The 25,017-nt window shown below is 39.4% G+C and overlaps 1 protein-coding gene across 5 annotated transcripts in view; it reads right to left on the bottom strand.

The window, feature by feature from the left end:
- Window positions 1–25,017, bottom strand: part of Chd6 (chromodomain helicase DNA binding protein 6) — a 165,290-nt gene that overhangs the window by 139,396 nt on the left and 877 nt on the right. For 2 of the 5 annotated variants that reach the window (XM_085697078.2, XM_085697077.2), the window contains exon 2: window positions 12,540–12,682. The exons of 2 other annotated variants lie outside the window; for them this stretch is intronic. The gene's annotated coding sequence lies outside the window, so the exon portion shown is untranslated. Of the gene's footprint in view, window positions 1–12,539; window positions 12,683–24,312; window positions 24,338–25,017 lie in introns of those variants that run through there. One more of the 5 variants, XM_085697080.2, reaches the window with a different exon arrangement.

Below are 25,017 nucleotides of genomic sequence, written 5' to 3'. Positions count from 1 at the left end.
GATAGCTAAGTGAGGTGGCACACATCTCTAATTCCAGCACCAAGGTGTTAGAGGCAGGAGGATCAGGAGTTCAAGGCGCGCGCACGCACACACACACACACACACCAAAAAAGTAGCTGTGATGATTCATTTTGGTTGTCAAGTTGACTACATCTGTAATCAATTAAGATACAAGCAGCTAGGCATGCCTATGGTAGAAAGACTCATCCTAAATCTGGGCTACACCTTTAGATGGAAGCTTTTACTTTTTGTCTGCTTGTTCCCACTCTTACTGGCAAGTTCATCTATCTGCTGCTGAAGTATTCCTTCTCTGGTGTTATATCCAGACTCCAGCACCAGATTGGGACTGCTGAGACATCCAGTTGGTACAATTTATCAGTTCCTTGGCCTTTCTGTCAGGAGACAGCCACTGGACTACCTGGTCCACACCTTGCAAGCCATTCTAATAAACTGATTCATTTCTGTTCCTTTAAAGAACCTTGACTAATTCCGTACCTAACCTAAGATAGGATGTAAATACAGGAAGTATGGCTCAGAATTCACACTGTAACATGAGCATGTGCCTTCCATAACAATGTTACCATAATTACCAACAGAAGTTTTAAGAATAAAATTGAAAAAAGTAAAACCATCAGCAACTTACTATATATACTAGGAAGGAAGACTCCGTAAATGTTTTTAAAGTACCACTTACTACTGTACCCAAAATATACTTAAACAAATACTTACATAATTCTAATCATAGCCTTAAAATTGTTATAAGCAAATTTTAAGCTGTCCAGATTCATCTATAAACTGTCACAATAAGCTGACCTGTTTTTTTTTTTCTCAATTCTTTGTTTTGGGAACAAATACAGAACATTAAGGATGAGTCAGGTTTTCTTTTTGTAGATGTCTCTTCTCTCAGACTTTCCTATGAAAGAGACTGGCACTTCTTGCTAAAAGGCTGGGATTCTGAAGAAGGAAACAACAATGGAATGCAGCCCCTGAAAATTAAAAGCGTGTGAATGCAAAGCTAAAAAAAAGTGCTCCGCCTGGGACCTGACAAGTTTTAGTACCCAATGTCTAGGACTTAACAATGTAGAAAAGACCGTATTATCAAGACATCTCCATCCTCCTGCCCTCTATTAGTGTGGGAACCAATTGTAGGCACTCAAAACATCTAAAGACATCTCTCTTCTTCCAGCACATTTCTTGCTATATCTAGTTGTACAAAATAAGCCAATTACAGTGGTCAATGTCTAAACATGCGAACAATAAGAACAGGACATTACTAGAGAGAAAGGTACCTATTGGGCAAAACGTTCTCTCATACTTGAAACAGAATGTACAGAGAGAACAAAACATCAAGCAGTAGGAGTAGGGAGGAGAGATGTGATAATGCTGACTTAGGCCTGGAGAAACTATGCACGGCTTTGTGTGCAGCATGGATAAGTAAGTTAAACATATAGACAAGAACATAGGTAGAATGAGGTAGTCAGTGAATGAGAAAAGGAGGGTGGAGCCAAATCACAGTAATCTTTGCAAATGTCAAATGCTAAAAGTCATCTAAGAAAATCTGCTTACCAAAGCCTTGGATCTCTCCTGGATTCCACAGAATGATGGTATTAATCACCTATTGTCATAAAAATGCTGGAAAACAGACCACATTACAGTGGTCTACAAATAAAAACTTGACATTCACTTAGGTTCACTCAACTGAGTTAGGTTAGTGCTACTGAAAGCTGCTCTGCCATAGTCTGTGCTCCGTGGTCTCACAATGAGATCAAAGCTGAAGGGGCTGTAACTACTGTCTTTTTATAGTAACTACCAAGACACTGACGAACAAACCGATTGGGCAAACACACCACACACCTCTGCCTTATCCTATCCACCAATACAGCACTGAGTCATGTAAATCAAATGATCAAGTACAAAATCAAGGAACACAATTCAATGTAGGAAACAACACCAAGAGAATAAGAAGAACGTGATCTACTATTTCACCCCACACCACTTTTCAAAGCTAGCCAGATTTAACTCGTATTCCTTAAAACCAAAATAATCAAACTAAACTGCAAAGGTTAAATACCCTGAACTAACTCCTACTTCCAGATATGACACTATCTATGGACCCTCAGCTATCTTTCTCACCTGAAAATGTGGGATACAAACTATATATACATTATCAATTTAAACAACAACAAAACAAACAGCAAACACACACACACACACACACACACAAACCCTTCTAATTAAAATGGTGTGTGATGAGGAATCTCTGTCAGTCAATGAACTTTAATAAGAGGTGGGACTAAGTTAGGGGTATGACCTTTTGGGTACCCGGAGAAAAATACCAGGCGGCCCAGGGTTTGTTCTCTCTCTCTCTCTCTCTCTCTCTCTCTCTCTCTCTCTCTCTCTCTCTCTCTCTCGTTCCTGTGCTATACAGCTGAGCTTGGACTTCTCATTTCAAACTTCCTATTTCGTGAGTTTGTCTCATATAATAAAGAAAAATATATTTGGTCTATCTTATAATTAGCCTGGTATTTCCCAACCCACAATAATTCAACAGTTGGTGCCCAATATGGGGCTCAAGTCCCCTGCAGCTCCAGACAGCCACCACCAGCCTCCACATGGTGCATTTGGGTAGGATTCCTCACACGGTGGTCCTGAGTAGCCACTTTCCAGGTCACCTGCGCCACTGGCGGACTGCATGGCTGGTTTGTGGGTGCTGCTTTTCCTGCACAGCGCAGAAGCTCAGGCTGGTCACAGGCTTCCCTGGATGTCTTCCCCATCCTTGCACTGCTGAGTAACTGCTTTCAATTTGAGCATAATTTTCAGTATCTGGTGCTATAACCAATTCGAACTGTTCAAGCCAGCTATGCTTGAACAACTGTGCCACAACACCTACTTGCCCATAATGGTTATTGTATCTACTCCAACTTGTTATAGTTGAGGTTTATAAGGTCAAATTTATAATTAAAAGGGCAAGATGACAGATAACTTAACAATACAAGAGTTCAACAGTATTTTTAATTATACCCTAGATGATAGTATGTAAGGCTTATGTGATTTCCCTTTTACATCCCTCTATTTGGTTCTGGGGTTAGCTTTGTCCTCGTATTTTCTCCTTAAAAACATGGTTTGATAATAGGGCCAAGAAAGAGGCACTTTTTAAAATGATAGTCTTTACAGACTAATAATGACTAGAAGGAAAAATCAGCACTCTGGAAAAGGATATGACCAATTTGATGAACAAAACCCAGTCAATGACAGAGGTACTGAGACATTGTCTGAAAAAATTCATGCTATTAAATGTATTAATCAAAATCAGTTACGATAGATTGATGGATAGAATGTCTCTCCAGGAAGGTAATATGTACACTATAAAAATTGCATCCAAGACTCATAAGTGGTTTTCAAACACAAAGCAAAGAAAACCAGCCTACAAATCACAATTCCAGAAAACCTAGACAACAATGAGGACCCTAATACATGGATCTAATCTACGTGGGAAGTAGAAAAAGACAAGATCTCCTGAGTAAATTGGGAGCATGGGAACCATGGAGAGAGGGTTGAAGCAGAGGGGAGAGGCAAGGAAGGAAGCAGAGAAAAATGTAGAGCTCAATAAAATCAATTAAAAAAAAAAAGAAAAAAATTACAACCAAGGATGAAATGTTATCTTTACTGGACAGACTTCCTATCTTAAAATCTTCAATGACGGCATTAGAACAAAACACCGGACAGGAGATCCAGACTTTACAAAAGGCAGTGGTAAAAAGATTTGAAAAGAGTGAGAAATTTATCAAATTTGATGACCAGGGACAAAAGGTACAAAGACAAAATTTAGCCTCATCAGTAAGTAACAAACTCTGGGATAACTTACATAGTCTCATGTAAGAGGAGAAAAATCTAGTCTAGTAATATAATCAAAGACAGGCTAGAGTTAAGCACTAGGGAATATCACAATCCAACACACTAGCAAGAAACTTGCTTCACACAGATACACTGTGCCAGAAGGTTCTGCACAGGCAGCATTTCCTTCTCCAAATTGGTTAGAAACACAATACCTAGGTATTTACCTCTACTACTGAGACATAGGATCGGTCTTAATGGCATTTCAAAACACTAGGGGGCGGTATGGAACTTTAACAAATATAAGCACTAGCCAGGCCAAGTATGGGGGCACACACTGATAACCCCAGGAAATGGAAGGTAGGCCAGTGAATTAAAGACCAGCCTGGTGACCTTGGAAGAAGACTGTCTCAAAACACCCAGTAACAACAAAACGGTCTAGACATGCTAGCAATAATATCAAAAGAAAGTCTCTGCCTATGATTTTGGGAATTCTCATTTCATTTTTCTGTGGATACCTGTTAAGTTTCTATCCATCCTTCAAAACTCAAGTGAGATGTGAGCTCTTTGGGGACATTCCTTTTAATCCCTCTCAGTATTCCTCTATGTTCCTTTTACTCTTCTGCTTATGGTTTAACTGCAATCTAAATATCAGCCCTGTCTACTTCCCCTGTGACATTTGTCACCCTAGCACCAAGCACATGGCAGGAGTCTCACATATCATGAGTGTCTGCAGAACTGCCTTGAAACAAACACCAATGGACATGCCATACCATTCAAATGTGGAGATTCTCAAAATAAGTGCTATTATTTTGCAGATAAGCACAGTCTGTACTAAAGAAGAGGTAGTGAAAAACTTGATTCTCTAAGATGTTGTTTTGAGTGTTGCAGCTACCAGCTCATACAGTGAACTTCAAGGTGATGTCAATACCACTGGTTAATAAAGAAACTGTTTTGGGCCTGGTTAAACTAGAGCACAGCTAGGCAGGAAAAACTAAACTGAATGCTGGGAGAAAGGAGGCAATCAGAGAGATGCCATGGAGACACCACAGGAGACAGACATGCTGGAACTTTGCTGGTAGGCCATGAGCCTCATGATAAAATATAAAATAATGGAAGTGGGTTAAATTGAGATGTAAGAGTTAACCAATAAGAAGAAGTTAGAGCTAATGGGCCAAGCAGTGATTTAATTAATAGAGTTTCTGTGTAGTTATTTCAGGGCTGGGCGGCCGGGAAATAAACAAGTGGCCTTCATACAATAGGTTGATTTGAGATGTAAGAGCTATCTAGAAATACGCTTAAGCTACTGGTCAAACAGTATTGCAATACAGATTTCTGTGTGATTATTTTGGGAGACTGGGCAGTCGGAAAACGAGCAAGCAGTCTCACCAAACACAGCTGTCTTCCAACCTCTCCATGAAAGCTATGGCACATGCTCTACAATACTAGAAAGTTTTAAAAGAAACATGATGGGTAAAACAGTGTACTGATTACTGTAAGTGCAGTCAAAAGGTTACAAGCTCTAGCCTCAGTGGCCAGATGTGAACAGCTTTTTAGTGGGAAAGACAGCAGACTCTTCAGCCTGTTCAATCTCTAGCTAGTCATGGGAGTCCAACTTAAGTTTAAGCAGACATTTTCACTGGGGCAACAGCACTTTGTGGAGGGAAATACCAGATCTTGGAAAGTGAAAATACCTCATCCATATGTACCAAGGAAAAGCACACACAGATATAGTATATATATGGCACTAAATTTTCAGGTTACTAATGCCAAAAACATGCTCTAAAAAGTACTTTGGGGAAGTAAATGAAGAGGAAAAACTTTTCCAGAAACATTAAAAGAATTTTATTTCATAAAGCCTAACGTTCACAAGGTGGAAATGGCACTGCTGTTAGAGCTTTCCCTCTCACAGTGTGTATGTCTATGTGCTGTGTATGTGTGTTTGTCTATGTGCTGTGTACGTGTTTATGTGCACCACAGGCACACATGTGTGTAGGTAGGCTAGGGGGTGGGGGATCAGGGACAGCAAGGGCTTCAGGTACAGGACAGGATCCTAATGTTCCTCTCCTGGTCAAACACCATCATCTCACTTGCTCGCAAGACTAACAGCCCAGTCAGCTTCTGGTTCTCATGGAAAGATGCTGAGTTCAGTTGTGCTTATAGGACAGGAGGGTGTAGCTGCTCAGTGTAGGGCTGGAATTAAGCTTGTATCACAGAGAAGCTAGGAGTGAAATACAGACAGTATTAAGATTAGAAACAACCAGAAAAAAAAAAAATAGCCTCTTTCACAAGTACAAAAAGATGTAATACAAAGGAATATTTAAAGGGGGATAAAAGAGACCTAAATTTAAAATAAAAACAAAACCACTAAAAGTTCATGAACTACATATAAAAAAAAAAAACAAACAGGCCATGATAATCAGTAATCCTCAAGAAAATGGTAGAAACTGAGCTGGAGAGATGACCCAGCACTTAAGAGCATTTGTTCTTGCAAAGGACTGAGGTTCGGTTCCCAGCACCCACATGGTTGCTCACAATCAGTAACATCAGTTCCAGGGAATTCAATGTCCTGTTCTGACCTCTGTAGGTACTACATATGCGAGTGTGTGCACACACACACGGTATAGATAGATAGACAGACAGACAGACAGACAGATAGATAAAGAGAGAGAACACACTCAGACACATAAAAAAAGGTAGAAAGCTTCTCATTCCTAATGATGACACAGTTAGCTATGAAAATTTTTTTCCTAAAATTCTGGTAATACTGCATTTTAAAAGCTAAGCATGCAGATAAATCAACAGCTTTTCTCCTAATTTGGAAAATAACTGTTAAAACAAAGCCTCTCCCTGTCTCAGGAAGACATGAAGGGGTGTCTTAAGTCAAGGTTCTCTAAAGGAATAGACTGATACACACACACACACACACACGGAATTAGAATAGTTTACAGGTCGAGTGGTCCAGCTAGTTCAACAATGCCTGTCTACTACAGAAGGTCCAAGAATCCAGTAGTTCACAAGGCTGGAGGTCTCAGCTAGCCTTTAGTATATACTGAAATCCCAAAGAAATAGGCTCTAAGGCCAGTGAAGGATGGACTTGCTAGCCAGAGCAAGAGTAAGCAGGTAAAAGAAACTACAAGATCTAGTTCCGGGACAGCTAGAACTGTTACACAGAAAAACTCTGTCTCAAAAACACAAAGCAAAAACAAACCAACAAGAAAACAAAAACAAAACAAAAATCAGATTAAAAATATGTCTTCCCATTTCAAATTATTTGATCAAGGAAAAAAATCCCTCACAGGTGTACCTAGAGACTTGGTATTTAGTTAATTCCAGATGTAGTCAAGCTGACAACCAAGAACAGCCATTACAAGTACTATTTTGCATATTGTTTCTTTTCAAGGCACAAAAGGGGGTACATAAATGCCTTCGAGTATAAACATGTTTTTAATTCTATGTGCTCCAATTCTCCATTAGGATGGAGAAGACCAACTTGACCCAAATTGCTTTATTTAAATACTATTCACATCACAGTTTATTTAACAAAGAGAGTATTTCACATGTAGAAACCAAGTCAAACTCTATACTACATTTGTAAGCAAACCCTCAGGTACAAGCTAAATTAGACTGAGGTGCTGTTTGGAAACTATATTGGCCACAGGTTGGACACTTCATCTGGGTCCTGTATCTTAAAGACAGTATCAGCACTGTAAGTTTTACACAAATGCCAGAACTTAAAGGAAGACTTTCCTATCTGTGCTAATGCAGAGCTAAGGCAGATAAAACCCAACCACTCAACACTACAGTTGTAGATAACCTTGAACTTCTGACCCTTCCACTTTAATCTTCCAAGTGCTGAAATTACAAGTTTGTGCCACTGTACACAGTTAACTGATACATTTTAACTTTAACCAGAAGTACAAGACAATAAAACTGACCAAAAAGTTTCATTTCCACTTATTCTCACCCCACAGGCAATCCTACTTAATAATAAAAAGGAAAGAAATAAATTAAAATGTTCTACCTATGAAATAGAAACATCCTGACAAAGGAAAATTTGTTAAAAACCTACTATGTACTCATCTCTATAAAGAATGAACTTTATGCCCAGGAAGGCCCCAATTTTGTTAGAGAAGTCAAGCACACAGGAAAATAAAGAATAATGGTTGGCTCTGTTTCCTCCTGTGTGGCTCCTGGCTAGGCCAATCCTGATTCATTATTTATTGGCAGGACATCGAAAATCAGTATTCTGAAACTGGTGTACACACTGGCATTGCCTAGGCAGTAACAAAAAAATCTAAAAGCTGGGTTCCTCCACCACCAATGTGATTTGATTCTGTGCAGCCTGGCCACTTGCATTTTAAAAGCTCTTCCAAGTGATCCTAAAGCGCACAAGATTTGAACACCACTGTTCTAAACCAGCCTCTACTACCCAAGCATGGAAAAAAACACTAGTAAGATGAAAAGTCCTCACTGTGATGTTTCAGCATCTCAACTTTCTACACCTCCTACCTATATACTCCACAGATCCCCAACCAATGTTCCTGCCACAACTCACCATGCACTTTTGATACAGGCTTTTTCCCAAGTGAGAGGTTCTTCAAATTTACAGGTACTAATCCTGGGTACTGATGATCAAACTTCAATTCAACTTCCAAAAACCAATTTAAGAATACCTTGCAAAAGCTTTAACTAACTCCAGGTAAAGCCCCCACATTGATAGCTACTCCTCTCTCTTTTTCTTTCTATGTTCAAATCTTGAACATAGCACTGCTTTTAGTACGGTGCTTGTAACAGCTTACCTTTCTGCTTCCTCTAACATACTATACATCCCACAAGGACAGAAAGACCATGCACATTTATCTTCAAGTCCTCGGGGCTCAGAAATGGATGAAACTCAAAAAAATTCCAAAACTACTTATTAAATAAATGTGTAGCAATATGAGAAAAGACAGAGACAGTTCAATGGAAATCCTAAATTGGTTAATTAGTCAAAATATTTCTCTGCGCTTGATGAAAGAGGCTGCTTTTTAGGCAGATTCAGAAAGGAAACACTGAGATTTTTCTCAAATCTCAAAGAAAGAAAATACCTTCTTTGAGGAGATGAAAAACAAGGGACAGAGAACTGAAAGTGTGGGAAACCCTGACTATGCCTCATACCAGGAATAGGTGCTCATGGATGCTGTGGGTCCCTTCAAGGTTTAAAAAAGAATTTTCAGAAATTCATTATGCTTTTTTAGTAAAATGAATCTATTCTGCCCTCATTAACATGCTTCATTTTACAGTTCTATGTGTTCAGATCTCACTAGGACATAAGCTCTTGAAGAGCGATTGTTGCTTTGTCTACCGCTGCACTCCAGGTCTGCACACCAGACATACAGATAGTCCATATATGATCATCCAAGAATGATCACGGAAAGCCAATGACAAAGGATGATGACACTCAGGACCAAGTGTTTTGTTTTAAACACACTTTTCTCTCGGCTCACTAGCACACTACTCCTGTTCTCAGAAGTATTTCCTCATTTTGGTTTCTTGTTTGCTTGCTTGCCTGTTTTTGGAGACAAAGTTTCTCTATATAGATCTGGCTGTCCTGGAACTCCTTCCGCACACTAGGCTGGCCCCAAACTCACAGAGATCCTCCTACCTCAGTCTCCCAAGTGCTGGCATTAAAGACGTGCGCCATCATTGCCCTGTATTTCCCCATTCTTAATTCACTGTCTGTTATTCCTAACTGTATGTCTCTGGTCCGGTTCACTGTCTTGGGACACAGAGCAGATTTTGAGAAACTTCAGTAGGTGCCCTAGGACTCAAATCTATACCTCTAACACTTCTACCTCCCTACCAGTCTTCATATACCCAACCCTGCCTGTCCAACCAGTCCCACTCAATGTCCTCATATAACTTCTTTTTTTTTTTCTGGCACTCCCACAAGTTATATTGTGACAGAACAATTATCTGTATACAAATGTTTATGGATATCTCTTGTATTTTTTTTTTTACCCTATGAATCCTTGAGAACAAGTTCTAGGATCCTCCCACCCAGCATAAAAAGCCTCACGAATATCACCAGAAATTCCTGCTGAAAAAAAGGAGGGGGGGATTAAATAAAAAGTAATACCAAACCTTTAACTAGAAAAGTTATCAACGATTTCCCCATGGATCTTTATAATATCCAACATGATGTAGGTGGGTCGTCTATGTGTTACTTTCACTGGTTAATAAAGAAACTGCCTTGGCTTTTTGATATGGCAGAATTTAGATAGGTGGAGTAGACCGAACAGGATGCTGGGAAGAAGGCAATGAGGCAGACGCCATGCTTCTCCTGCCCAAGATGGACATAGGTTAGAATCTTCCCGGTAAGCCACCACTTCATGATGACACACAGATTATTAGATATGGGTTAGTTAAGATGTGAGAGTTAGCCAATAAGAGGCTGGAGATAACGGGCCAGGCAGTGTTTAAAAGAATACAGTTTCCATGTAATTATTTCAGGGGTAAGCTAGCTGGGATCCGGGCAGGAACGCAGCCCGCTGCTTCTTTTTGCAACACCAACACATCTGATTGTAATGCCAGGCGCTGCTCCCAGGCTATTCACATAAATTAACTCTGGTAATCTTCAAGCCCACCATTGAACATGGATATTACTTCCACTATAGATGGGAAAACTGAAGCATAGGGAGGACACACAGGAAGTAAATAGCAGAGCTTCAAACCCAAGGTTATGGCTATAGACTCCATATCCTTAACCATCATTCAGTACAGTGTTTCTGACCATGGAGCAGCTATCACAACCATAAAGTTCATCATGATCTTCTGAAACTCTCAAAATACTAGAGATTAAAGAATATACAATTATGTCAAGGGGATATCTTTATCATGTTAGGAAAGGCAAAGATTCAGAAGGCAGCAAAAAAGGGTAACAAATTACAAAAAGAAAGAAGGAGGAGGTTTTGCAGCACAACACTAGGCAGGCTGAATCTAGTTAAGAGGTAACCCTGGACTTAACATTAATCAAGGCGGGGTTCATGTTCCATATGTAACACTAAGATCCTACAGCACAAAGAAAGGTGACATACTGTAGTATCTAAAAGTGTAGGGTTCAAAAGTTAAATCATTGGTGCCCAAGTTTCTAAAAGAGAAGACAGAGTAAAAACCTACAAAAATAATCCTTGCCAATCTCAGTGATAACATCTTCAACATTTTATTTTAAAGAATATCTTTATCCACTCAACCCAGTCGAGATGGTTATCATTAAAAAATCTGACAAATGCTGGAGATGGTATATAGAAAAAGGAATCTTTATTCACTGTTGCTGGGAGTGCAAATTAATACAGTCAGTATGGAAATCAGCAGTTTCTTAAACAATTAAAAATAAAACTACAATATAATCTAGCTATACCACTCCTAAACACATACCCAAAGGAGTCTATAACCTGCCACGGAGACCCTTGTACATCCATGTTTATTGCTGCTGTGTTCACAACAGCAAGGAAATGGAACTACCCTAGATGCCCATCAACAAGATGAATGAATAATGAAAATATGGTACATATACACAATAAACTACCACTCATCTGTAAAATAAAATGAAAGCATGAAACTGACAGGAGAATTGATAAATCTGAAAAGTATAATATTTAGTGTGATGTGGGAGTCCCCTCTGTGTGCTGAGATTATCATTAATGAATAAAGAAACTGCCTTGGCCTGTTGATAGGGCAGAACTTAGGTAGGTGGGGAGGACAGAACTGAATGCTGGGACAAGGAAGGTAAGGTGAGAGAGAGACGCCATGGAGCTGCCAGAGTCAGACATGCCAAATCTTTGCCGGTAAGTCACTGCCACGTGGCAATATACAGATTACTAGAAATGGGTTAAATTAATATAAGAGCTAGCCAATAAGAAGCTAGAGCTAATGGGTCAAGCAGTGATTTAATTAACACAGTTTCTGTGTGGTTATTTCAGGACTGAGTAGCCAGGAACAAACAAGCAGCCTCCCTGCAACATTAGTGAGGTAACCCAAATTGAGAAAAACAAAATGCAAGCTGATCCTAGTCTATAACGTATGTATACACACACACACACACACACACACACACACACACACACACAAGTGTACATGTGGATAAAGTCTAGAAACTCTAAGGAGACCAAGAGGGAATAATATTAGGTGGTAAAGAAAGGTGGGGGGGGGCAAAAGGACACATGGTACATGAAAGAAGGAAATAACTGAGGTGGTATCTTAGGGCAACTGGGGAGATGAAGAAAGGAAAATCACATTTGTTTCAAAATCAGAATGGAAGACTGCTGGGAGAAGCATGAGCAGCAGTGCAGCAGGCCACGAGGATAGCAGTGGCCTCCAGAAATTATCTGACCACTGGAGCCTCAATCCCACCAACACCAGGAGGAACGACCATCTGAGCCTTGGGCCCATGGCACCTGGAGGAACAATCACAGAAGGCTCTCCTCTGTCTACACCTGAAGAAACAATCAACCGAGTCACTGCCCCCAACTACACCAACTGGAGGAAAAGGGAGCCCCCTGAAACACAGGCTCCACCTGTTCCAGTTGGAGGAAGAGATGGGCAGACAACAGGGTAAGAATACACTCAGTAACATAAAGAGCAGTACAGCACCACCAGAAACTAGTGGTCCTACAACAGCAAGACCTGAGCATCCCAATGCAGATGAAGCAGAAGAAAATGACCTTAAAAATAACTTTATGGGGCTGGAGAGATGGCTCAGCGGTTAAGAGCATTGCCTGTTCTTCCAAAGGTCCTGAGTTCAATTCCCGGCAACCACATGGCGGCTCACAACCATCTGTAATGAGGTCTGGTGCCCTCTTCTGGTCTGCAGAGAGAATATTGTATACATAATAAGTAAATAAATAAAGTTAAAAAAAAACTTTAAAAAAAAAATAACTTTATGAAGATGACTGAGACCCTTAAAAAGGAAATGAAAAATTTCCTTAAGCAAACAGAAGAAAAGACAACCAAAAAAAAAAAAAAAAGAAGAAATCAACAAATCCCTTAACGAAAACCAAGAAAAAACAATCAAACAAGTGAAAGAAATGGCTCAAGGCTTGAAAACTGAAACAGAAGCAATAAGAAAACACTTAACAAAATCATAGAAGAAAACTTTCCCAACCTAAAGAAGGACATGCCTATGAAAATACAAGAAGCTTACAAAACACCAAATAAACTGGACCAAAAAAAAAGTCCACTCACCATATAATAATCAAAACACTAAACACACAGAATAAAGAAAGAATATTAAGAGCTGCAAAGGAGAAAGGTCAAGCAACATATAAAGGTAGACCTATCAGAATCACACCTGATTTCTTAATAGAAACAATAAAAGCCAGAAGGGCCTGGTCAGGCATTATGCAGACACTAAGAGACCTTGGATGTCAGCCCAGACTACCATACCCAGCAAAACTTTCAATCAACATAGATGGAGAAAACAAGATATTCCATGACAAAACCAGATTTAATCAATACCTATCCACAAATCCAGCTCTACAAAAAGAACTAGAAGAAAAACTATAGTAAAGATAACAGCTTGGTATCAGCATAGAAACAGACAGGAGAACCAATGGAATTGAATCAAAGACCTGGATATCAACTCACACACCTATGAACACCTGATTGTTGACAAAGAAGTTAAAATTATAAAATGGAAAAAAGAAAGCATCTTCAACAAATGGTGCTGGCATAACTGGATGACAACATGTAGAAGAATGAAAACAGATCCATATCTATTGCCAAGCACAAAACTCAAGTCTAAATGAATCAAAGACCTCAACATAAACCCAACCACACTGAACCTCATAGAAGAGAAAGTGGGAAGTACACTTGAATGCATTGGCACAGGAGACCATTTCCTAAATATAACCCCAGTAGCACAGACACTGAGAGCAACAATTAATAAACTGGACCTCCTGAAACTGAGAAGCTTCTGTAAGTCAAAGGACGTGGTCAACAAGACAAAACGACAGCCTACAGAATGGGAAAAGATCTTCACCAAGCCCACACCTGACAGAGGAGTAAAACTCAAGAAACTAGTCATCAAGAGAACAAAATAATCCAGTAAAAAAAGAGGGGGGGGGGGTACAGACCTCAACATAAGAATCTCAAATGGTTGAAAGATACTTAAGGAAATGCTCAACATCCTTAGTCATCAGAGAAATGTAAATCAAAACAACTCTGAGATTCCATCTTATATCTGCCAGAATGGCCAAGATCAAAAACACTGATGACAACCTATGCTCGAGAGGATGTAGAGTAAGGGGAACACTCCCCATTGGTGAGGGGAGTGCAAACTTGTACAGTCACCTTAGAAATCAGGATGGCAGTTTCTCAGAAAATTAAGAATCAATCTACTTCAAGACCCAGCATACCACTCTTGGGCATATACACAATCATGCAAAGGACATTTGCTCAACTATGTTCATAGCAGCATTATTCATAATAGCTAAAACCTGGAACAACCTAGATGCTCCTCAACTGAAGAATGGATAAGGCAAATGTGGTACATTTACACAGCGGAGTACTCCTCAGTAGTAAAAAATGACATCCTGAAATTTGCAGGCAAATGAACAGAACTAGGAAAAAAAAAAAAGAAAAGAAAAACATACTGAATGAGGTAACCCAGACCCAGAAAGACTAATATATACTCACTTATAAGTAGCTTTTAGACATAAAGCAAAGAATAACTGTCTACAGCCCACAACTCCGGAGAACCTAGACAACAAAGAGGATCCTAAGTGATTTATACAAGGATTTACCTAAGAAGGAGAAAAAGACAAGATCTCCTGAGTAAACTGGGAGCATGGGGGGGGGGGGGGGACAAGGGGAAGGGTAGAGGAGAGAGAGGAGGAAGGGGAATGGGGGAAATGTATAGTTCTATCAAAAATAAATAAAATAAAATTTAAAAATAAAAATCAGAATGGTATCTAATACATAATTAAATTTTTTAAATGTAAATATGTAGTTTATAGATTTATTCATTTCCAAGTACTCCTTTCTCCCATATTCTTTTTTTAAAATTAATTTTATGTGTATGGGTGTTTAGTCTGCATTTGAGTCTGTGCACCAAATGCACATCTTTTGCCAACACAACACAGAAAATGGTGTCAAACATCCTGGGACTGGGAATGGAGTTACAGATGATTGTGAGCCACACAGAAGCTGAGCATAGAACCCAGATCCTCAGGAAGAACAAGTATTCTTAACTGCCAACCATCTCTCCAGCCCCAATTCCCCCAATTTTTTAAAATTTCCTATGTGAAACTGGATATCAACATGTAGAAGAATGAAAATAGACCCGTATCTATCACCATGCACAAAGCTCAAGTCCAAATGGATCAAAGACCTTAACATAAATCCAACCACACTGAACCTTACAGAAGAGAAAGTGGGAAGTACACTTGTGCATTGTTACAGGGAACCACTTCCTAAATAGAACCCAGCAGCACAGACACTGAGAGAAACAATTAATAAATGGGACTTCCTGAAACTGAAAAGCTTCTGTAAAGCAAAGAACACGGTCAACATGACAAAAGTGACAAACCCACATCAGACAGAGGTCTGATCTCCAAAATATACAAAGAACTCAAGAAATTGGATACCAAAAAATCACATAATCCAATTTAAAAAAAAATGGAGTGCAGACCTAAACAGAGAACTCTCAACAAAGTAATCAAAAATGGCTGAAAGACATGTAAGGAAATGTTCAACATTCTTAGTCATCAGAGAAATGCAAATCAACTCTGAGATTCCATCTTACACTTGTAAGAATGGCCAAAATCAAAAACACTGATGACAACTTATGCTGGAGAGGTTGTGGGGAAAAGGGAACACTTATGCATTGTTGGTGGGAATGCAAGCTGGTACAACCCTTTTGGATGTCAGTGTGGCGATTTCTCAGAAAATTAGGAAACAATCTTCCTCAAGACCCAGTAATACCACTTTTGGGTATATACCCAAAGGATGCTCAATTGTGCTACAAGGACATGTGCTCAACTATGTTCACAGCAGCTTTGTTTGTCATAGCCAGAATCTGGAAACAACCTAAATGTCCCTTGACCGAAGAATGGATGAGCAAAATGTGGTACATTTACACAATGGAGTACTACACAGCAGAAAAAAATAATGACAGCCTGAATTTGCATGAAAATGGATGCAGCTAGAAAACATTATTTCGAGTGAAGTAACCCAGACACAGAAAGACAATTATCACATTTACTCACTCAGAGGTGGTTTTTAAACATAAAGCAAAGAAAGTCAGCCTACAAACCACAATCACAGAGAATTTAAACAACAATGCGGACACTAAGAGAGACTTACATAGATATAATCTACATGGGAAGTAGAAAGTAGAAAAAGACAAGGTCTCCTGAGTAAATTGGGAGCATGGGGACCTTGGGGGAGAATTGAAGGGGGAGGGAGAGGCAGGGAAGGGAGCAGAGAAAAACGTAGAGCTCAATAAATATTTATAAAAAAAATGTATAAAAAATTTTCCTATGTGAGTTTTCAGGACCTTAACCTGTGACAGTTAAGGAGGGAGTCCTACACCTTAAAAAGAATAAGAATGCCACAGACCTGTGAGTGCTACAGGCTCACAAAACACTAACATCACTAGGACCACATTTCATTATTCTTAAGTGCTCATTATTCTTATATGTGCTCAGAAGTACATTCCAACTCTTCTACACGTGAAAACTGAAAGTGCTTTCTTTACTTTCTGACAAATCTGGTTAGAATGCCAATGTTTGCAATATCCAATCCTCTTAAACAACAAGCTTGAAATAACTGCCACACTAACGATGGCAGCAACAAAGCTCAGTTCAAGATGGAACACACGGTCATGAATATCCAGGGAAGAACCTTGCAGGCATGAAACACTGCAGATAGATACAGAGTAGACAAAAGTAGAGAGAGTAGGTATTATGGGTAAATCAGAAAACTGATAGTTGTGTACAGCTTATGTAATCAGTCATGTAGCACCATCTTAACATGGGAACATACTTAAAGCAAGGAAAATCACAAATGTTTTAAACATGGGCTCTGTAAGACTATTAGATTTCAATTCCATCTATGGGCTTACCAACTCTTCAAGACCTCATAGTGGGATAGGGACAGAGCTCAGTTAGTTGAGTGCTTGCCTAACATGCAAGAAAGCCTTGGATTCGATCCCCAGCACTGCGTGAAAACGAGAGTGTTTGCATGTGCCTGTAATTTCAGTACTTGGAAGGTAGAAGAAAGGGTGTTTAGAAGTTCAAGGTCATATTCTACACAACTGGGCAAGTTTGAGGCAAATGTGGGATCTCTGAGACCTTGCTAGAAGGTGAAAAGAAGGAGAGAACGGGAGAAGGAAAGGACAAGAGAGAGCCATATAATTCCAAAACATGCACAGTTATTAAAATTCTAGGTAGAATTTTAATCCTTTTGGAAGAAAAGTTACACAAAAGCCAGGCAGGCATAGTGGTACACACTTGATATAGATCAGAGAGAGAATGGCAAGGATATACAAGGAAATAGTCTTTTAAAAATGCAAATAAGCAAAAAGAAACTGAAGCAGCATCTTTCAAAATGACAAGTCCCCAAATCAGTACTACTCAGGTACTCATGTCATTTCAGTTAAACAGACACTCTCCCTATCACACCATAACCCACTGGGCCCTTAGAGCATAAGACCTGCCACTCAAAAGAATTTACACACGGGAAACATGACTTGAAACAGCATTAACCAGTGCCACAGCCACAACAGACAGTGCCGTGCTATAGTGCTTTCTATGCGCAGCTCGGCCCATGCTCTTTAAGGAACCTTCTGACTAGCATTCTGAACCTAGAAACCACACAAGACAAGCCACTGCCTCTTTCTGTAAGAATTATTACCCAAATGACCAACAATTTCCCACTTATGAACTAAAATTTAGTAAATATGTTTAATCAAGCTGCTATTTGATTAGACCCATTTATTATGACTAGACAGCATTTTAAAAATGGTTTGTCATGTGATCTTCACAGTCAAATTTGACTTCTATACAATTAAACTTCTAGCCACTTGCCAATCACAAAATAATTTGCAATTCTGCTGGGGATACTGATCAATATACTAAAATCAATGTTAACCTTGGGTTTCCAAAGTTTAAAATCTGAAGTACAAGCACATGGGGCAGGGAGAGGTACATATATTCCTGAACGATAAAAAGAAATTTCTTTTACCAAATACTTTTTAAAACCATGCTGCAAAGTGGGCAGAGAAAATCCAGTCTTTCAAAGGAGACTTGGATAATATGATCAAAATGGTTTCCTTTACAAACTGCAAAACCATCCCTGTATTAAGCTTATAAATATACCTGAAATAGAAACCCTATGACCTAATGAGATGGAACCCATTATAACCAGCACTATTTCTACTGAGAACTGAGAACTACAGTAGTACACTTAAAACGCTGCTTGCCTCAAACCCAATTAAGATAACATGTCAGAAGCCATGCTGAAGGACAGCATGCATAGAAGTCACACAGAAAAGTGAAGAGGCCTTGTTTCTCAGGCCTCAGGAAACACATCCAATTTTATTTCTAATACAGTTTTCTGAACTTTCACATAAAAGTAGACGAATATAGGTGGGTAAATAATGTCAATTTTAATTTAGTCTGACATTCCTAACAAGCTTCCCGGCAGTGCAGAAGTCGTCGCGACACTGGCACAGGTGTTCTCTACCAGTAGAGGGCCAGTGTTCATGTCTGTTCTTTCCCAATCAGCCACAGGCTAATACTTCTATAAAATATCAGAAAAATGGATTCCAGAGGGTTCCGGGAGGGGGGGGGATCACATCAAGCAGAAAAATGTAAGTTAATACTTTTATTATTAAATTTAAGAGGTAAAATATCTTTTCTAAGGAACTACGTAAAATATGTCTATTACAAGTACTATACATGACTCAACCAAGAGACGTTAACAGTTCCAACCTGCACAATTCTAGAAGCTATTTTAAGTAGTCAGATCTATAAAGACTCATTTTATAGTTTTACAATCATCTTTCTGAAGCTTGCCATTCATTAATCTTTCATAACTCTATAAGCTCCTCAATGTATTTTTAAAATTCAAGGCAAAACTGTTAATTCCATTAGGTAGAATACTCTTAAACCCTTAACATGGTATCTTACTGAATCTGCTTTAATAGGCAATCTAATGATGGCAGGGTCAGGATATGGTCTGTCCCCATAGACCACTTGTGTAGAAAAGTTGAGCCCCAGATGGTGACACTGCTTTGGGAAATGAGGCATCTTTAGGTAGTGGAGACTAGCTGGAGGTGGCAGGCAGTTGTGGGGACCTACAGGGTTCTACAGAGAGACTCCCTCTGCTTCCTTACTAACACCAATATAAATCGCCCCTCACACACCTGCAGACACAACTACAACCTGGCCACCAAGCTTGGCCAACATGCCTTCCCCGGTACCGAGCCAGAATAAATCCCTCCCCATCTCCTCTGTCTGGTACTCTGTCACAGCGACCTTACAGTAGCCAATACTGATGTCATCATTTACAGTGTGAGCTAATCCTGTCATCTGACCAGCAATGATGATGGCCTAATGCTTTCATAGGAACCTAACAGCTGAGTTTAGACTGCTAACACTGCAAGAATTGTTAAGCCAAACTACACGAGTCATAATAGAGAGTCTGTTAAATTATGTAAAGTTTCTTTCAGTAAACAAAACCTATGATCTGTACCTAGTTTATCAGGCATAATTTTTCAAAGGACTTCTGAGAACATGAACTTTATTTTCTTGAACCCAAAGCAAACAGCCCAGGCACATTTCTTTACTGTGTACACCCAGAAAGAAGTAAGTCCTTAGAGGAGTGGCTCTCAACCTTCCTATTGCTGCAACCCTTTAATACAGTTCCTCAAGTTATGGTGACCCCTAAGCATAAAATTATTTTTGATGCTATTTCATAACTAATTTTGCTACTGTTATGAATCGTAATATAAAAATATCAGTGTTTTCCAATGGTCTTAGGTAAGCCCTGTGAAAGGGTCCTTCGACCCCTGAGAGGCTGTAACCCACAGGTTGAGAACCACTGCCTTATAGGGATCAGTGGTGTTTATCAAACCTATCAAGAAAGATAAACTGAATCTTCTCTTCAACTTGTGTTCCAGTCTAGTAAATTGCTTCTATAAGAAAATCTATGAAAATTCCAAGTCCAGTGACTAGCCAAAGCTGCTCTTTGGAGTCTGTTACTGCTCTAGACTTCTTTTATCAACTTGTTTTTATTTATTAAATCACACAGTAAGAATCAAAAACCTTAAAAACAAGACACTTTTCTACAGTAACAGCTGGTTTAATGGAATCTGATATGATCAACTTGTCACATTTTTAGAAAACTCCACTTAATGTTCACAGAACTTGCAAGACACTACATACAAGTCTTGAGATATTACCATATCTCAAGTATTTTGTTTAATTATAACAAGAATCTGTTTCGCTTGTTCCTTCCTTAAGCATATGTGAATAAAGGCAATTGCCTGGGCTATTTACTTTGGGTTCAGGAAAAAGAAAATCCTCATATATAGACTGAAGCAAAATCAAAATGAATAAGGAAATAAGGAAAAAGAGAAAGTGTCATGCACTTTTGCCACAACTATCCCGCTAGCCCCATCTGACACGGAGAAGCCCTGAGCCCTCTAAGGCTATCTTACAACTAACTGCCCCCTTACTTCCCACAACCTTAGACCCAACGAAGGGTAACGGGCATGGAACACCTTCCAGAAGAGCAGAGGGAGGAAGAAGTCTAGGAATGACCCCTGAAAATGTTCAACAGGTGGAGCTAAGGCTGCACGCAAAAGACGATTATTACTCTGGAGCGACTTACATCAATGAGTCTTAATTTAAATCTTTTGGTATGTGGGTAGAAAAAGTGGGGGATAATATGAGAACCACAAATGGCAAGAGATTTGCACACTATTCTTTGGTCTTAAAAGACAAACCAATGACTATTGAAAATGTTACAACCAAACCAGAAAGACCTTTTCTCCACCTGAAGTCAGCCCTTCTACGTAAACAATCTTTGTATTCAAAAAAAACCTAAGTTTTCAGCTAGGCATGGTAGTGTATGTGTCTTTAATTTCAGCAGTCGGGAGGCAGAGGCAGATAGATCTCTATGAGTCAGAGTTCAGCCTGGTCGACTAGTGAGTTCCAGGCCATCCTGGTCAACATAGTGAACTTCAGGCCAGTCTGGGCTACATAGTGAACTCCAGGTCAGCCTGGGCTACATAGTGAGTTCCAGGCCAGCTAGGGGAACACAGTAAGATCCTGTTTCAAAAATAAATAAAAATAAAACCAAACAAATACATATATATTTTTAAATAAATAAATATGTGGTGACATAGCATACAAAAAATTCAAAATATAGTAGAAATTTAACTGTTGTATAAAAAATTTACCTATAAAACAGATGGATGAACACTCCTTATAAAACCCTTAAAAAATACACAAGAAAAGGAAATATCCCTTCCGATTATTTATAAAACTCAAGTACATATTCATTACTTGCCATTTATGTTTGGAAACACACCCTGAAAAGATTCTAATATTCTACTTCCTAATGTTCTTAAAATTTTCAAATATTGTCTTAAGTTCTAAAGTAATGGATAACAGCACCATGTAATTCTGCTGAAAGACCCAGGGCTTTTTCCTCATTAAAACACTTTAAGTCAGAAGCTTGAGCAGTGGTTCGGCAGTTAAGAGTACTTGTTACTCTGGAGAGCGCCTGGATTTGATTCCTGAAGGACCCACAGGTGACTCAAAACTATTTAACTCCCAGGTACTCACATGGTACACATTCAGATACATAAAAGAAATCTTTAAAAAAAATTAAGACATTCCTGATTACAGAGGGAAAAAAAGTTCAGAGTCCCAGAAGGAACTTCCAAAAAGAGCTTAAATCTTGTCACACGTACCTTGTACATTCTAAAGTTCCCAGGACAGAGTAAGAACGGTAAAAGACACAAAGAATACGGAGGGCAGGACTCTACCACAAGCTATAGAAACTGACTAACATAGACACCACACACAAAATATTTCTTTCTGGGTTTTATCCAAACAATTTAGTTCAGGATGGGAACAGCAATGAACATTTTAAAATAACTCTATTTTACTACCTTCAGGACTTTTATGGAAGTAGCAGAATTTCTCATGAGGGTATCAACGCCTCCACAACACAAACAAAAGAAAAAAACACTCCGGCATGGAAAAGTGGCTACATTCTCCCTCCTCACATCATGATTACTGTGTAGCAGGCTACTCCTAAACTCACGAGTGTATTACAGGGAAGGAGGGCGACTGGGCCTTCACTGTATTTCCCCCCTTTAAGTAATAAATTCCTGAAATGGAAAAGTAAAATTGGATGCATCCTTAGGAAAAGTATGTTCGCTGACCTAGCACCATGTGACTAAACCAAGATGGTACATCAAGCTTCTAAAACCATCTTAGTTTTGCCGTGGATCTAAAGGATCTGGATCTAAAGGATCTGGATCTGCCGTGGATCTAAAGGATCTGCCGTGGATCTAAAGGATCTAAAGGATCTGCCGTGGATCTAAAGGATCTGGGTTCAAATTTTACCTCTACACTTTTCTAGTTTCATGGCCTTGAACACATTACTTCGTTCTGCTGAGCTGGAGCCCAGCTTCACGAAGTGGCTATAGAGCAACAGAGCTATAGAGCTATAGATGGGTGCCTTCCATCCCTATGGCCCCAGCCAGCACCCAGCTGTGCTAGAGATACACAAAGTATTCAATGCGTGCTGCTGCTTGCTCACAAGTATGCCACATTCCACTGCAAATAAGTGATCCTTAAAGAGCCCTAGCTATTACTTTATGTATTCTGGAGTTTGCAGTATTACTACCCAGTACAGAAGAATGCAGAAAACCCCATGAAATACACTGTAACTTTTTGCTTGAACTAAATCACAGCTTTTATGAGGGATGGAGGTAAAAGAAACTCACTAAATATTTATCAAGAATAAAACTATAGTAGGCTTGGCAGTAGGCAATGCAACCACTGGGGAAAGTGGAATAAAGATACAATTTCTCCAGGGGATGTGAATACTGTTACTGTCCTGTACCAAAGGTGTTTTTGCAGGAAGACTCTCTGAATGCTACAACCTGTTCAAAGCACACGTGAGACCCACTGGTCCTCACCAACAGACTTCCCTTGGAAGCTGGAGAGCACAAGCAATGACAGAAGGAAATCTGAGGTTACAAAGCCTCATGGTTTAACACAACAGAGCATAACCACAAGCTAGGCTTGGCATTAAGCCATGCTTCCAAGAAAACCAAAAATGTTTTCGAAACTTAAATAAACCAAAGAAATCTCCAAGATACAGTGGCCTCAGGGCAAACTGTTTCTGATAAATCTTCTGTAATAGTCAGCTGGCAAAATCATAAATTAAATGTTGTTCCTAAAGAAAAATAATCTGCTACATATATATTCTTTGCTATTTGGGACAGCTATAAAGAAAGTATACCAATAAATACAAAAAACTTCCTAGTGGATTTTCCTAAAATGGAAGGCCTAACTCTGATTCTTTCACTTCACTTTCAACTGGTTCTCCAACCTCTAGCCTGAAGTCATACACTGAGGAAGGCCTGCTCACTATGTTACTATAAAAATAAATGGAAAGGTATTTGAAAATTGGGGTAAAATCATATCCAGTTTGCATTGCTATAACGTAGAAGCTAAATGGAAAAAACAAAGAAAAATAAAAACCATGACTCTAGGGAACCAAACATCACAGAAACACAAACTAACTTCACTACACCAGGACACCAGCTCAAACTACTTACTTATTATAAACGGAGCTTCCAAAGCAACAGAGGGAAGAAATCTATACAACTTAGGTGCTTTCTCTGTGTGCCTGTGCACATGGAGGCCAAAAGTCAACGTTTCTTCCTCAATGTTGCCCCCTTATTTTTTGAGACAAAGTCTCTCTGGAGCTTACCAGTTCAGCTATGCTGGTCAGCAAGACCCAGAGATTATGGAGCTAGCCACTATGCATAGCTTTTTCATGTGAAGGACAGAGAGTCAAATTTAGGTCCTAACGCTAGAACGGCAAGCACTTTACCCCATGAGATATCTTCCTAGTCCTCAGGTTAGCTTTTAATAATCCACTCATCAAGAAAAACGTTTCAACACAGAAAAACTAATAACCCATCTATGACGGAACTTCAAATTAAGTCATACCACTCCACATTTTCCTAGGCCTTTGCAAAACCACCTGCTAGGGTTGGCATAAAGCATGCTACATGACAACTCATGCCTAATCATTTTATCATACACAGATCTGAAATCCTTCTGTTGCCAGAGAACCACAAAGTTCACAAAAACTCTCTCGGAGGTTGCCAACCTGATCTTCCAACTTGGCTTCCGGCTAAGCTACTGTGCCACGCACAGCCAGTGGGACAGACTCACTCACCCCATCACAGTAAGTTGAGCGTTCGTAGCTCTGGGAACAGAGTGGTGTCTGTCCAGACTTTTCCAAAAGCACCAGAAGCAGATCTCCACGGAGTGTGCCAATATGGGGGTCTATTGGCATGATATTCTTATATATCACTTGGGAAATAATCAAATCCTAGGAAAAATATTTCAAACACTCTAAAAGCTGTCAATATTTAAAATATCTATTTTCTCTGTTAATGGATCTGTTACAGCAGAAATGAACAAGTTTTTTAAAGGGTGGAGAATAAGGCACACACAGCCCTAGAGAAAGATGCTCAGAGATGCCAGGGATTCACTAGAAACCTTAGCCAGATTACTAATGGTCTATAAAGCCTAATTTGGAGAACACGGGCCTACGAGCTCAAAATTGAATTATACTGCCTTATTAGATCCCACACTCGTGAAACCACAGTCATATTAGTCATAACTGAAACCAGGAATACTCTGTGTACACAAATATAAAGTGCTTGCTTATGCATTTTTAATTGGCTCAAATAAAACTGAAGCTGCAAACAAACTCACATTTCAATTATCTCTCACTAGTGCGGGGATTTCCTAATAACCTCGTTTTAAACCCCAAGGAGCTGCCAAGCCTTCTGCACACCTGACAGGCATGGTCCCTGAAAATTTTAGAAAGGACATTCTCCGTTACTTCTCAATAGAAAAGAAAAATACCTGAAGG

This window comes from Myodes glareolus, chromosome 10 (assembly GCF_982192425.1).
Source record: "Myodes glareolus chromosome 10, mMyoGla1.1, whole genome shotgun sequence".
Lineage (NCBI taxonomy): Eukaryota > Metazoa > Chordata > Mammalia > Rodentia > Cricetidae > Myodes > Myodes glareolus.
The sequence above is the reverse complement of the archived record's forward strand: the minus strand, read 5'-3'. Positions and strand labels throughout refer to the sequence as shown.